The sequence below is a fragment of the Lagenorhynchus albirostris genome, chromosome 3 (assembly GCF_949774975.1).
Source record: "Lagenorhynchus albirostris chromosome 3, mLagAlb1.1, whole genome shotgun sequence".
NCBI lineage: Eukaryota > Metazoa > Chordata > Mammalia > Artiodactyla > Delphinidae > Lagenorhynchus > Lagenorhynchus albirostris.
The window spans coordinates 94,519,623-94,533,684 of record NC_083097.1 but is presented as its reverse complement, the minus strand read 5'-3'; positions in this window follow the sequence as shown (position 1 = coordinate 94,533,684).

The window sequence follows — 14,062 nt, the reverse complement described above, 5'->3', positions numbered from 1 at the left end:
GTTCTGATTCCTAGGCACAAGTACAAAAGTAGCAGAGAAATAATAATATATTGGGCTGGCCAAAAAGTTCGTTCGGTTTTAAGTAAAAAGACATTTTTCATTTTCACCAGGAACTAAATTGAGCAACGTATTCATTCACCAAATGAAATTTTTGGCCAACCCAGTGGGTTAACACTTATTGAATGCTTTCCTTGTGCCAGCTGCTGTGATAAGTCTTTTGCTTGTATTGACACGTTTCATCTTTGCAATAATCCTATGAAGTAAGGATACTATTCCCATTTTACAGATGAGGAAAGGGAGGCCTAGAGAGGTTAAGAAACCTGCCTATATCACAGTTAGTAATTAACAAAATCTGGAATATGAACCATGGCAGTCTGGCTCCAGACCCCCCTTTCTCAACCACTATGCAGTAATTATCTACAAACACCACTTAAGGATAGATCTCCAAAGGTTTAGCAGTCTTGATTTCAGTATACCTCAGTAGCAGTTCAGGGGCTTCCCTGGTGGCGCAGTGGTTAAGAATCGGCCTCCCACATGCCGCAGAGCAACTAAGCCCGTGAGCCACAACTACTAAGCTCAGGCGCCTAGGGCCTGTGCTCGGCAACGACACCGCACTGAGAAGCCCATGCACTGCAATGAAGACCTAACAGAGCCAAAAATTAATAAAAGTTTTTAATTAAAAAAATAGCGGTTCAGTGCTTTGGCTTTGGAGTCATAGTCAAGTTCAGATCATGGTCGGTGACCTCACACAAATGATTTTGTTAACTCGGCATTTCTGTTTCTTCATTTATTACTAAGGTAATATCTACTATAATGAGAATATAATGAGATGTTCATAAAACACTTAGGGTCAGTGCCTATCATATACAAGCCCTTAATAAATAATAGCTATATTTTTGTCATTGGTCCAATTTAATCACTTGATCTTTCTTTAGTTCTTAAAGTTCTTACTGTAGCTTCAACTCATATGGGCTCTTGAATAGTATGTAACAAATAGGAAAGTCTATCATGTACATAATAGACTGCTAGAAGTTTCAAAAATGAGTAAGATAATCTGACCTCCAGGAACATAATTGTCGGGGGAGACAGGATAGCTATGTAAGAAACTAATGTTAAGCAAGTCATGAAGCAGAATGGACTTGAAGGTTCTAAGACCTTTATAGGATGCTAGAGGAGGGAGAAAAATATATAGATCAAAAGACTTGTTCCCTAAGGAATTTCACTTTGTCCTCTCCAGGTATGGGGAGTGGTGCATAGTTGTCTAGCTAGGCCAGCAATTGAGTGAATTAATCCCTAATTCAGGGGTGTGGACTCCTCGGTACAGATCAAAAAACATGTTCTTTAACTTTGTTACTAGTAAAGGTGATCTTTGATCTGAATAACTTCATCTCAGTTGTTTCCAAATTCTGGAGGAAAATATAGGGATGTTATCCCTAAACCACCAAATGTGCTATTTTTCAGTCTGCGTTTCTCCATTTTATCCATAAGATAGCATCATTAGGATGATTATATTCCTTGCTGAAATCAACATATATTAGGCCTGGCATAATCTGTTTTTAGTGCTGGTAATTCCTAGTGACTGCTACTACCTTACAAAGAGAAGACAACGCAAGAATTTGAGAAATAATGGTTCGAGGAGTAAAATCTGCCAATAATCCACCATCTGCTTTGATGTATTTCAGTTTTTCCATAGATAAATGTATATATTTTTAAAGAATTGGTATTGTTTATAACAAATTTGTAAACTTTTAAAAATTGTGAAATTTGTGATAATACAGAAGAGGGTATTAAACATGTACAATTTAAAGAGATAAAATTATAAAGCACATACTCATAATAACCAATGCTCAGGTTAAGAAATGCAATATTGTCAGCACCATAAAAGGCTGATCACATCTCTCAATTTCTTCCCTAGAGATAACCAATGTTCTGCTTGTAATGAAAATAATTTTTCTTTTTCTTTTTACCAGTTATGTATACTAGTTCTCAAACTACTTTAAAAAAAATTTCCGGGCTTCCCTGGTGGCGCAGTGGTTGAGAGTCTGCCTGCCGATGCAGGGGGCACGGGTTCGTGCCCCGGTCCGGGAAGATCCCACATGCCGCGGAGCGGCTGGGCCCGTGAGCCATGGCCGCTGAGCCTGCGCGTCCGGAGCCTGTGCTCCGCAACGGGAGAGGCCACAACAGTGAGAGGCCCACGTACAGCAAAAAAAAAAAAAAAAAAAAAAAAATTTCCAAGTAATCACAAACTCATAATTTTGTAAATACAAAATCTTGTGCTTGAATGTTTTGGTAATAGCAAATTGCTATCAGCCTTTCCAAATGCTTACTTTCTATGCATGCTTACTCTCACTTTATGTGCTTCTCTCTTCATCAGCCACTGACAGTTCAGTATGGTTGTTGGACCATACTTTGAATAGTACTGATGTTTATGTTCCTGAAAAACGTCTAAGAAAATCAGGCAAAAGTAAACCTGAATAAATAAAGTTTAATGGAATATTCTATTTAATGAATTAGTTATTACACATATTCTTTTGTGACTTTGTTTTGCTGTCATCCATCTTGATGCATATGGCTATAGTTTTCATTACTGCATAGTAGTCCATCATATAAATATACCAAAGTTATGTGTCTTTTCTACTATGGTGGCATTTGGATTGTTCCAGGTTTTTTGCTGTTATAAACAAAGCCACTATGAACATTTTTGTATATTATGTCGTTGCACATATGTATCATCCCTTGAGAGTACATCTAGGAGTGGAATCGTTTGCTGATAGACTACATATATCTTCATCTTTACTAGGTGACACCTGACTTTTCTAAAGCAATTGTATCAATCAGTGCTTTCACCAGTAACAATGGAAAGTTCCAAATTCGTGTTGTCAGACTTTAAAACTTCAGAAAATCTCATGAGTTTGTAATGTCGTAAAAGCAACACTTAAGAATTTGAGAAATAATGGTTCACAGAATAAAATCCACCCGTAATTCCATTATGCATTTTGATGTGTTTCAGTTATTTTTGTAGATATATGTGTATATTTTTAAAGAAAATGCTATTATACCTCATTGCTGCTTACTTTGCTTTTCTATGAGGTTAATTTTTTTTTCCTCACAGGTTTATCTACCACTTGGATTTCCTCTTTTGTGAAGTCCTTGTTCACATTTTTTGCCCATTTAAAAAATAATTGGATGCTTTGGTTAAAAGGATTCCTTTATATATTCAGGAGATTAATCCTTTGGTTTCAAATATCTTCTCACAGTTTGTGTTTATCTTTCTGCTCCTAGTGAAATATCAGTCTTTTCCCATATTGTTGGTGTTTTGTGTATTGTTAAAGAAATACTTTTCTATCCTGAGGTCATGAATATCTTCTCCTGTACTATGTTCTAAATATGTATGATTTTGTCTTCTACTTGAATTGAGTTTTGTAAATGGGATAAGGTAGGTGTCCAGGTTCCCCCCCCGCCCCCCCTTAAAAACTCATCTTTCTCTGTTGATTTGCCATGCCAAGTCTTTCACCTATTAAATGCCCATATTTACCTGAGTCTGTTTCTGGGCTCTCTGTTTTATTCCATTGATCAGTTTGTTCATACACCAGTAACATATTATCTTAATTACTAAAGCTTTTAAAATTCTTAATATTGGTAAAACAAGTGTTTATACCTTGTTCTTCAAGATTTTGGCTGTCATCCGTCCTTTGTATTTTTATACAAAGTTTAGAGTTAGCACAAGTTTCAACAAAGCAAAATAAATCTGTTAGGATTTTGATTGGAATTGTGTTTAGTGTGTGAACAATTTCCTCTTTATAATAGTGCATTTTCCATTGAATGAACCCATCTTTCCATTGCTGTGGTCTTCCTTAAATCTTTTGATAAAGTTTTCTAATTTTCTTCATAGAAGTATTCTGTATATTTTTGTTAAATTAATCTTTTTAAAAATTTATTTATTTATTTTTGGCTGTGTTGGGTCTTCATTGCTGTGCACGGGCTTTCTCTAGTTGTGGCGAGTGGGGGCTGCTCTTCGTTGTGGTGCACGGGCCTCTCATTGCAGTGGCTTCTGTTGCAGAGCACAGGCTCTAGGTGCGCGGGCTACAGTAGTTGTGGCTCGTGAGCTCAATAGTTGTGGCTTGGAGGCTGTAGAGCGCAGGCTCAGTAGTTGTGGCACACGGGCTTAGTTTCTCCACGGCATGTGAGATCTTCCCGGACCAGGGCTTGAACCTGTGTCCCCTGCACTGGCAGGCAGATTCTTAACCACTGTGCCACCAGGGAAGTCCCATGTTAAATTAATATTGTTTTCTTTATATTTTTGATGCTATTATAATCTTTAAATTTTTTATTTGTTGCTAGTATATGGAAATACAACTTTTAAATTGATTCTTCTATTCAGCAATTTTGCTAAATTCTCTTGTCAATTACAGTAATTTGTATATGCTTTTGGATTTTCTGTGTATATAGTTGTACCATCTGCAAGCCGGGACAGATTCTTCTTTCTATTCCTCACACCTTTTATTTCTTTTTCTTGTCTAATTACATTGGCGGGGACCTCCAGTACAGTGCTGAATAGAAGTGGTCATAATAGGCATTCTTGTTTTGTTCCTGTTCTCTAGGAATGCTTTCAAGGTATCCTGTAGACAGTTTACAGTAATTTTACTAAATTTAGAAATTTCCCTTCTATTCTTAGTTTGCTAAGAGTTTTTTTTTATGATCATAAATGATGTTGAATTTTATAAAACAATTTTTTTCTGTATTTGTTGAGAAAAATGATTGTTTTTCTGCCTTTATTCTCTTTATTCTTTTTATGTGGTCAAAGAATTGCTTTCCTATTATTAAACCAACATTTTTCTGAGGTAAAACCAGTCTAGTCATGATGTGATTTGTTTGTTTTTAATAACTGGATTTGGTTTGTTTTAATATTTTTGCTTAATATCAAGATTATCTATCCTGATACAGTGAGCTGGAGAGTGGCTTTCTTTTCTTAGTTTCTGGAACAGAGTCTATAAAATTTACATTACTCTTCCTTAAATGTTTTGTTACAAATCTGAGGTGAAGTGTGTTTGGTTGGAGTCTGGTTTGGTCTTTGTGGGATACTGATTCAATTTTTTTATTAATAAGAGTACTTCTTATATAATATTGGTAAATGCAATATTCCCAAGAATCTGTCCATTTCATCTGCATTTTCAAATTTATTAGCACAGGGTTATCCCTGCCCACTTTTTATCATATGCCAAATCTGTACTGATGTTCTTTTCATTCCTATTACTGCTATTTGTAGTATACAAATTTATACCACTGTGTATTATGTAAAATATTTGTATCTTCTTTCTTTTTTACTTGACCAGTCTTACCAGAGCCTTATCACTTTTGTTTTCTTCAAAGAGCCAATATTTTTTTCCTTCCAGTTTTACTGACATATAATTGACATATAACACTGTATAAGTTTAAGGTGTACAGCAGAATGATTTGACTTACATTCATCATGCAGTGATTACCACAATAATTTTAGTGAAAGAAAAATAAAAAATTTTTCCTTGTGATGAGAACTCTTAGGAGTTCTTAAAACTGTCTTAACAACTTTCATATATATTATACAGCAATGTTAATTATATTAATCATGTAATTTACGTCCTTAGTGCTTATTTATCTTATAACTGGAAGTTTGTACCCTTTGACTACCTTCATCCAGTTCCCCCTCACCCCTCATCCCCACATCCCCACCTCTGGTAACCACAAATCTGATCTCTTTTTCTATGAGATTGTTTGGTTGTTTTTGAAATATAATTGACCTACAGCACTATGCCAGTTCCTGGAACATAGTGATGCAATATTTCTGTACATTACAAAATGGTCACTATGGTAAGTCTAGCTACCCTCTGTCACCATACAAAGATGTTATGTTATTATTGACTATACTCCCTGTGCTATCCATTTCATCCCTGTGACTCATCTATCTTGTATGGGAGTTTGTACCTCTTAATTCCCCTGACCTATTTCACTCACCCCCCTCCCCTCTGGCAACAACCTATTTGTTCTCTGTATCCATGACTATTTCTGTTTTGTTATGGTTGTTCATTGTTTTGTTTTTTAGATTCCACATATAAGTGAAATCATATAGTATTTGTCTTTCTCTGTCTGACTTCACTTAGCATAATGCCCTCTAGGTCTACCCAGTTGTTGCAAATGGCAAGATTTCATTCTTTTTTATGGCAGAGTAATATTCCATTGTATATGTACAAGAGCCACTATTTCAGTTGTTTTTCTTGTTGTCTGTTTCATTGATTTCAGCTTTTTATGATTTTCTTTTTCTCTAGGTTGAGTTGGTCATTATTTTTCTATATTCTTGTAGTGGATATTTAGTTCAGATTTTTAACTTTGCAGTCTAATGCATATTTAAAACTAGATGTACCTCTTATTGTACTTTAGCTCCATGTTAATTTTCTGTGCTACATAACAAATTACCATAATCATACCAGTTTAAAACAGCATACTTTTATAATTGCACAGTATTTATAGGTCAAGAGTCTTGGCACAGCTTAGCTAAGTCCTATGCTCAGGGTCTCACAAGGCTACAGTCAAGTAGTCACCTGAAATGCCTTCTTATCTGGAGCTTGGGGGTCCTCTTCCAAGCTCATCAGGTTGTTGACAAAATTCAGCTCCTTGCAGCTGTAGAACTGAGGCCCTCAGTCACTGGAGGCTTCTCCTTTCCATAAGCATTTCACATCATGACTGTTTCTTCAAGGCCAGCAGGAGGAAATATGTTGCTTTGAGTCTCTTCTTTCAGGAAAAGACTGACAGGATTCACCTGATGAGATCAGAGGCCCTACCCTTAAATAATCTCCCTTTTGATGAATTTAGAGTCAACTGAATAAGGACCTTAACTGCATCTTCAAAATCTTTTCACCTTTGCCATATTCTTTTGGTAAGAAGCAAGTTATAGGTTCTGCCCACACAAAGATATGGATATGGACATAGGGAGGGATTTCAGGGACCATCTTAGAATTCTGCCTACCATGAACTCCATTCTACAAGTCTTGATATCTGTTTTAGTTATCCATCAATTTCAAAGAATTTTCTGATTTCATTATTCTAATTTGAGCCATAGATATTATTTAGAACTATTATTCTTAACTTTCCAAAAATAAGTATTTAAGTTCTCTTTTATTATTGACTTCTAACATAATTGCATTGTGATCAGATAATATATTCTGTATATGATTTAAATTCTTTGGAATTTTTTGACAATTGCTTTATGAGTTCATTTACCACCCTCTCAATTTGTATATTGTCATATATTCTGCATCTAGAAGTCATTACTATTGTCTTATATAGCCAATATTCATTTAGATTTACCCATGGATTTGCCACCTTCTTTGCTCTTTGTTTTTTTTTAAGTAAATTTATTTATTCATTTATTTATTTTTGGCTATGTTGGGTCTTTGTTGCTGCATGTGGGCTTTTCTCTAGATGCGGTGAGAGGGGACTACTCATCGTTGTGGTGCACAGGCTTCTCATTGCAGTGGCTTCTCTTGTTGCAGAGCACAGACTCTAGGTGCTCAGGCTTCAGTAGTTGTGGCACATGGGCTCAGTAGTTGTGGCTCGTGGGCTCTAGAGCGCCGGCTCAGTAGTTGTGGTGCACGGGCTTAGTTGCTCCGTGGCATGTGGGATTTTCCTGGACCAGGGCTTGAACCCATGTCCCCTGCACTGGCAGGCGGATTCTTAACCACTGCGCCACCAGGGAAGTCCTGCTCTTTGTTCTTTGCTGTGTCTTTGAGCTTCCATCTGGAATAATTTTCCTTCCACCTGAAGAATACATTTAGAATTTCCTTTAGTGCCAGTCAGCTGGTTGCAAATGCACGTTTTTTTGGGTTTTTTTAATGTCTTCATTTTGGCTTCATTCTTGAAGGAGATTTTTGCTGGACATAGAATTCACTTGGGGATATCTTCTCATCGTCTTCTGGCTTCCATTTTGTTACTCTGAAGAAATCAGCTATCAGTCTTTTGCTCCATTGAAACTAATCTGTCTTTTTTCCTCTGGCTGCTTTCAAGATTTTGTCTTTGTATTTGATTTCCTGCTGTTTAATTATGCTGTGTTAAGTGAAAATTTCATTGTATTTTCCCACTTGGGTTTTATTAGGCATCTTGGATGAGCTGACATGTCAGTACTGGGACATTCTCAACTATAATCTCTTTAGATATTGCCTCTGCCCAATATTCTCTCTCCTGTCTTCTGGGGCCCTGAGTAAACATATGTTAGACCTTCTTGGTGTATTTCTTATATCTCTTCATTTTTCTTCTATATGTTCTATATTTATTTTCTCTGATCATCCTAGATAGTTTCTTCTTATGTAGCTTTTAAATCACAACTTCACTTTTCAGGTTTTTTTTTTTTTTGCGGTACGCGGGCCTCTCACCGCTGTGGCCTCTCCCAATGCGGAGCACAGGCTCCGGACGCGCAGGCTCAGCGGCCATGGCTCACGGGCCCAGCCGCTCCTCGGCATGTGGGATCTTCCCGGACCGGGGCACGAACCCGTGTCCCCTGCATTGGCAGGCGGACTCTCAACCACTGCGCCACCAGGGAAGCCCTCAGGTGTTTTTAATTTGCAGTGAAACTCATTCATTGAGTTCATAATTTCTATTTTTATATTTTTTAATTCTGTTTTTCTGTTAGATTCTTTTTCTTATCTGCTCTGTTACTTTTTATGGTATCCAGTCCCTTGCTGCATTTTTCAGTAAGGATTTTATTTCCATGGATTACACTTTGTGTCTGAGAATCCCAATATCTATAGCCTGCTTTGGTTCTGTTTCTGCTGTCTGTAGTTCATGTTGCTTCTAGTTAATGCTGTCTTGGTTATTCTTCTACCTCATTATCTTTGATTGTTTGCATTAGAAACGTGAAAAAAAACCCAGAAATAATGTAAGATCTAGGATGATTTTCTCTTCCCTAAGAGGTTTTTGTTTCTTTCTGCTGTGTACCTGTGGTCATTAGCAGTCTGGAACTTAGGCTTTAGATTTTATGGCCTTCCAGAGGGCCCACTGCACTGCAGTTTGTACCCTCACTCCAGGGTAGCGCCCTTGGGCTTCAGTGTAGAGCAAGGGGTGTTTCACCACTTTTGGTGAATACCAAACCCAACCGTTGTCTTTCCAACTCTTGTTGATGACAGTACAACTCTGCTTCTCAACTTATTTCTCTAGATTGGCAGCCACCCGAAGGGCAAAAGTAGCTTCCTGAACTCAAACTCTTCCTGAATTTGATGAGGTAAATTCTGTCTTACGTCTTCAAGGTGTTTATTGTGTTTCTTCATATTTCATCTTAAGTGGAAACATTGGTCCAAGTGACCTGTTTTTTCATTACCCACCTCTAGAAATTCAAGGTTACATCTTGGTCATGAATAAGATATACAACATCTGTGCTTTCATTCTCTACTGTACATCACCCTTGGGTGACTCAAGGAGTTCCAGATAACCTCCAGATAGCATCCTTTTATCAGTGACTCATTTATTCATTCAGCAAATATTTATTTAGTGCCAAGTATGCTCTGTCCTTTTTTCTAGAAATAGAGATTCAGTGATAAACAAGAACTTAGTGTTTTGTTCTAGGAGACAGACAACAAGCCAGTTTTCATATGAGATGTTTTTAACCTGAGGTGAACCCTTTAAAATTATTTGCAAGGTTTAATATATATCTTCAGTCTTCTGAAGAGAGTTTGTAGTTTTCATCACATTCTCAAAGGAGTCCATGACTCAAAAAGTTGTATTAAAGAATCCCTGCTCTGTATGATATTAGAGTAATTTTAGCTCTTTCATATTAATATAAAGGTTTGAATTGTAAGCCTAATTTGTTATTTATTCCACATTGTGGGAATTGCAGAGCTGGACTTTAAATAAAGCTTTCTGTTATTTAATAGATGTTTGACTAAATGTCTGCTGTGTACTAGGCAATGAGGATACTGAAGTAAATATGATAATTTATACCTTCAAGCATGTGCACATAGACCCCAAACAGAAAACCAGAAATCTTACCTAAAAATAATAGTTCTCAAGCATTGGTGGTGTAAGAATCACCTAGTCAACTTGTAAAAAACTGATCTTTCTCAGGTTCCTTCCCCTGAACCTGAGACTTTGATTCAGTACACCTGGATTGAATCTTGGACTTCCCTCCAGAATTCTGAGGCAAGTGTTTTTAAACCACATTTTGAGAAGTAATAATAGTAAATACTTTTGTAATACTATTGCCTGCTGTACTATGTTCTGCATTCAACATAATTTATTTACTTCTCTCAAGTAAATAAATTGTATTTATTATAACTATTATATTTAAAAACTGCTTTTTCCCATTTTACAGATTAAGAAACTGATGCACAGAACAGTTAAATTGACTTGACAAAGGTCACACAATTAGTGCTAGAACCAGGGTTCAAATGCAGATGTCTGCAGGGGCAGGCTTGTAGGGGCAAGCTTGTGTCTCCCTGTGTATATGCAGCCTCCCAGTCACGCAGAGATAAGTGAAGAGCCTATCTTGACCCTCAGTGGCTCTCTCATTTCCAGGATCTCCCTGTTAAATTTTTGGCCAAAAGAGAACTTAAATCCACTGGTCTGCTGCACACCTCACGTGAGATCATGACTTCAGGCTAACAGCTATGGGCTTTCTCCATTTATTTCCTCCCAAGGGTGCAATTTTTCTTGACAGCACCACTAGGTATGGACTTTTTGCCCTCTACTCCACCAAGTCAAGTTGGCTGCCTCCAGCTGTGGGGCTCCTGGCTTTCATTGCTGGCCTCATGCTGGTAGCACTGTTGCCCCAACAAAGCTGAGGAGTATATGGGGGTTGGGAGATAAGAGCAGCTTCTGGTTAGAATGCTGCAGTTTCCCACTACTCCTACCCAAAATTCAGCAGAGTTTTTTAAAGTGAATAAATGATTCTCAATTTGTTGTTTTCCTTTGGTCAATTTCCAGAGCCCTCAACTGATTGTTTTTGACAATTTTGTCCAGTTTATATTTGTTTGGGGGGGAGAGAATTTGATGATATCTTCACTGTCACTAGCAGTCCCTCCTATCCATTTTGTCAGGTCTGGGATTTGATTTTACCCCACTTACAATCTAATAAGTTAGCCTATTACTGTCTCATGGATTCTGGCAGAAGACACAAAACTCCTGGATCAGAGACAAAGGATTTCGTTACTCATGGCACAGCAAGCGGCACTACTATCAGCATATTTGCAATGGTTCCTCTTGCTCACAAGCCCCCCTGTGGGTGACACGAGGCCCAGGTCCGTGCTACACGTGCAGTGGGTCTGTGTCACATCTGAGGAACACTGAGCTTAAGGAATCCACCACTTTTATAGCAAGCAGTAAGCAAGCTTGTTCTCTATCCTGGAAGGAGACAGTACCTCATATCTCAAGTAAATGCTACCCTGAGAAATGGCTCAGGTAAAGAGTAGTCAGGATCCTGCACGTACTCAGTAAGACATAGAGGAACATACGAGACACATGGATAACTGTCTCTCCCAGTTCATTTCATCTAAATAGCTTATTGGAATGAAGTGGTTAATATCTTTCATATTTTAAATGTCATGATCTGTGGTGATGTTTCCTTTTTATTTCTACTATTGTTATTTGTGTCTTCTCTTTTTTTGATGACTAGTTTTACCAGCTGTTTATTAATTTTATTAGTCTTTTTCAAAGAACCATCTTTTGCTCTTGTTGATCCTCTGTTATTTTTTTTCTAATCTTGAATTTCTGGTCTTATTTTTATTATTTCTATCTTTTTATTTGGATTTCATTTCCTGGGGTTTTTTTCCTTCCCTAATTTCTTGATGTGGTTGTTTAGACAGTTGACTTTCTGGCTTTGTTTTCTGATATGCCCATTTAAGACCAGAAATTTCCCTCTCATTGTATTTTAGCTATATCCCACGAGTTTTGATATTTAGTATTTTTAGTAACATTCAAATTGAAATATTTTATGATTTCTGTTGTGATTTATTTTTTGACCCACGGCTTATTTTGAAATGTGTCATTTAATTTCCAGACATATAGGGGCTTTTCTCGTTTCTGTTTTTCAGATTAGTGGTTAGTGAACACATTCATATTATTTCAGTCTTTTGATTTGTTTTGATTTGCTTTGTGGAGACTTGCTCAATGGCCAAAAACATGGTCTGATTTTGTTAATGTTCCATATGTACGTGAAAAGAATATGTGTTCTGAAACTGTATTGGGTGCCATAATCTGTATCTGTCAATGAGGTCAAGTTCATTAATCATGTTCAAATCATTTATATCCTTACCGATTGAGCTGTGAGTCTGATGGACATATGTAAGATAATCCAGGGAAATGGTAGAGTAAGTGAAAGAGGACAGTGGATCAAGACCCTGAAAACACGAGCATTGAATGCCAAGGGTTTTAAGGGTATGAAGCCACAGGAAAGACATTTTACATGTCAGAGAAGCCATCTCTTTCCTGACTTAATTAGCACTCCTCCCCACTTTACTCTGCTTTCTTCCATTCATTCTTTTCAATGAATGGATCTGAAATTGTGCATAATGTCTGTCCTCTGTCTCCTGCTCTAGACTGCAAAATCTCCATGAGGACTGGGCCATCTCTGTCTTGTTCACACTATATCCCTAGTGCCTTTAGAAGACTCTAAATATTTGTGGCATAAGTGATTGGTGCATTTTCTTGACATGTATACTTGATAATTTGGGGAGAAAAATTTAACTGGTAACCAATTTGAAATTTTTTTTTAGTACAACATGTGAATATTTATGAAGAACAGTGCAAAATTTGGAGCAATTTAAAACATAAAATGAGACAATTCAAGTAAATTTGCCCTTGACATTAGTGACTTTAGGTTCACTTATGCATGTGATGTGGGTGATGAATGGGGAAGTAAATGTTTATCGCATTTGTCATTAGTGATATTTCAATGAAGAAGTTTGGAAAGCAGTGGTATGAAGGGTTGCCAGAGGAAGAGGAACAGGCAGAAGAGACTGAAAGAGAAGAATTTTAACAAGTAGGATAAGCATGAAGGCCCCATGGGTTGTTAATATCAAGGAACTAGAGTATCTGGAGGAGACAATGATCAACCTTGTCAATTGCCAAAGGGAGATTAGGAAATGAAGGGGAAATAAAGGCAACAAAAAGTACCAGATTTAGTAACAGGGAGGCCACTGTTTACCTGAAAAGTCAATAGAGGGAGGAGGAGAAACCAGCTGTCAGTGGATAATGAATACTGACATGATGGTTAATTGGGCATTTCACCAAGTAATTACTGTCTGCCAGTGCCACCTTCAATGGCCCATCCTCATGTTAGGTAGTGGGGAGAGGAAGAGAAAATAACTTAGCTCTACCAGTAGTAAGCCTCTAAGATCCAGGTATGGACCTTCAATTCCAATGTACTATTGTCTTCTCTGATGTTTAGTAATGGGGTTCTCCTCCTTTGGCAGTGAGTAGGGATTGCCTGAAAACAAGGCGGGGGCGGCGGTTGGGGGGGGGGTATGTGGTTTCTGAACTGGGTTCTTTGGGAATGACTGGGATTGGGAGCCTGAGATAGATATGGTAGGATAACATATTTGGCTTTATCAGGCATTTTATCCTTCTTAGAATTACTCGGTTGCTTTTCTGTTCTCCCTAAATATTAAGCGGAGTTCCAATTTTGGCTGTGAAAAAGCCGGCTGTGAAAAAGAATCTGAGAAAGGAATCTTTCTCAAGGTGGCTTTTGGTTGGTGTTGAGAGTGGGGAGGTACTGATACGCCACCACCCCCAACCAGGGATGTGGTTGACTGCAGCAGTAGTCCGTGAGAGAACCCCAAAGAGAAAGGAAGGGCCAAGGGACCAACTTGGAGGGCCCGGAGAGTCGCTGTACCTCGGGAAAGGTCTTAGAGGGTTTGTTTGGGTGAGACTGGATGTTTCCTCCCTTTAGAGTCTAGGCGCTTCTGTTGGGAGCCCCGGGCTCCGCTGCAGACTCAATGCTGGGCGCGCTAGGTAGGCGCGGTAGCAGCGAATGCAGCTCCCAAGCCCGCACTCACGTCTGTAAGGAACAGACAGCTGAGTCCCTTTCCTTCCTGGCCTCCAAGGC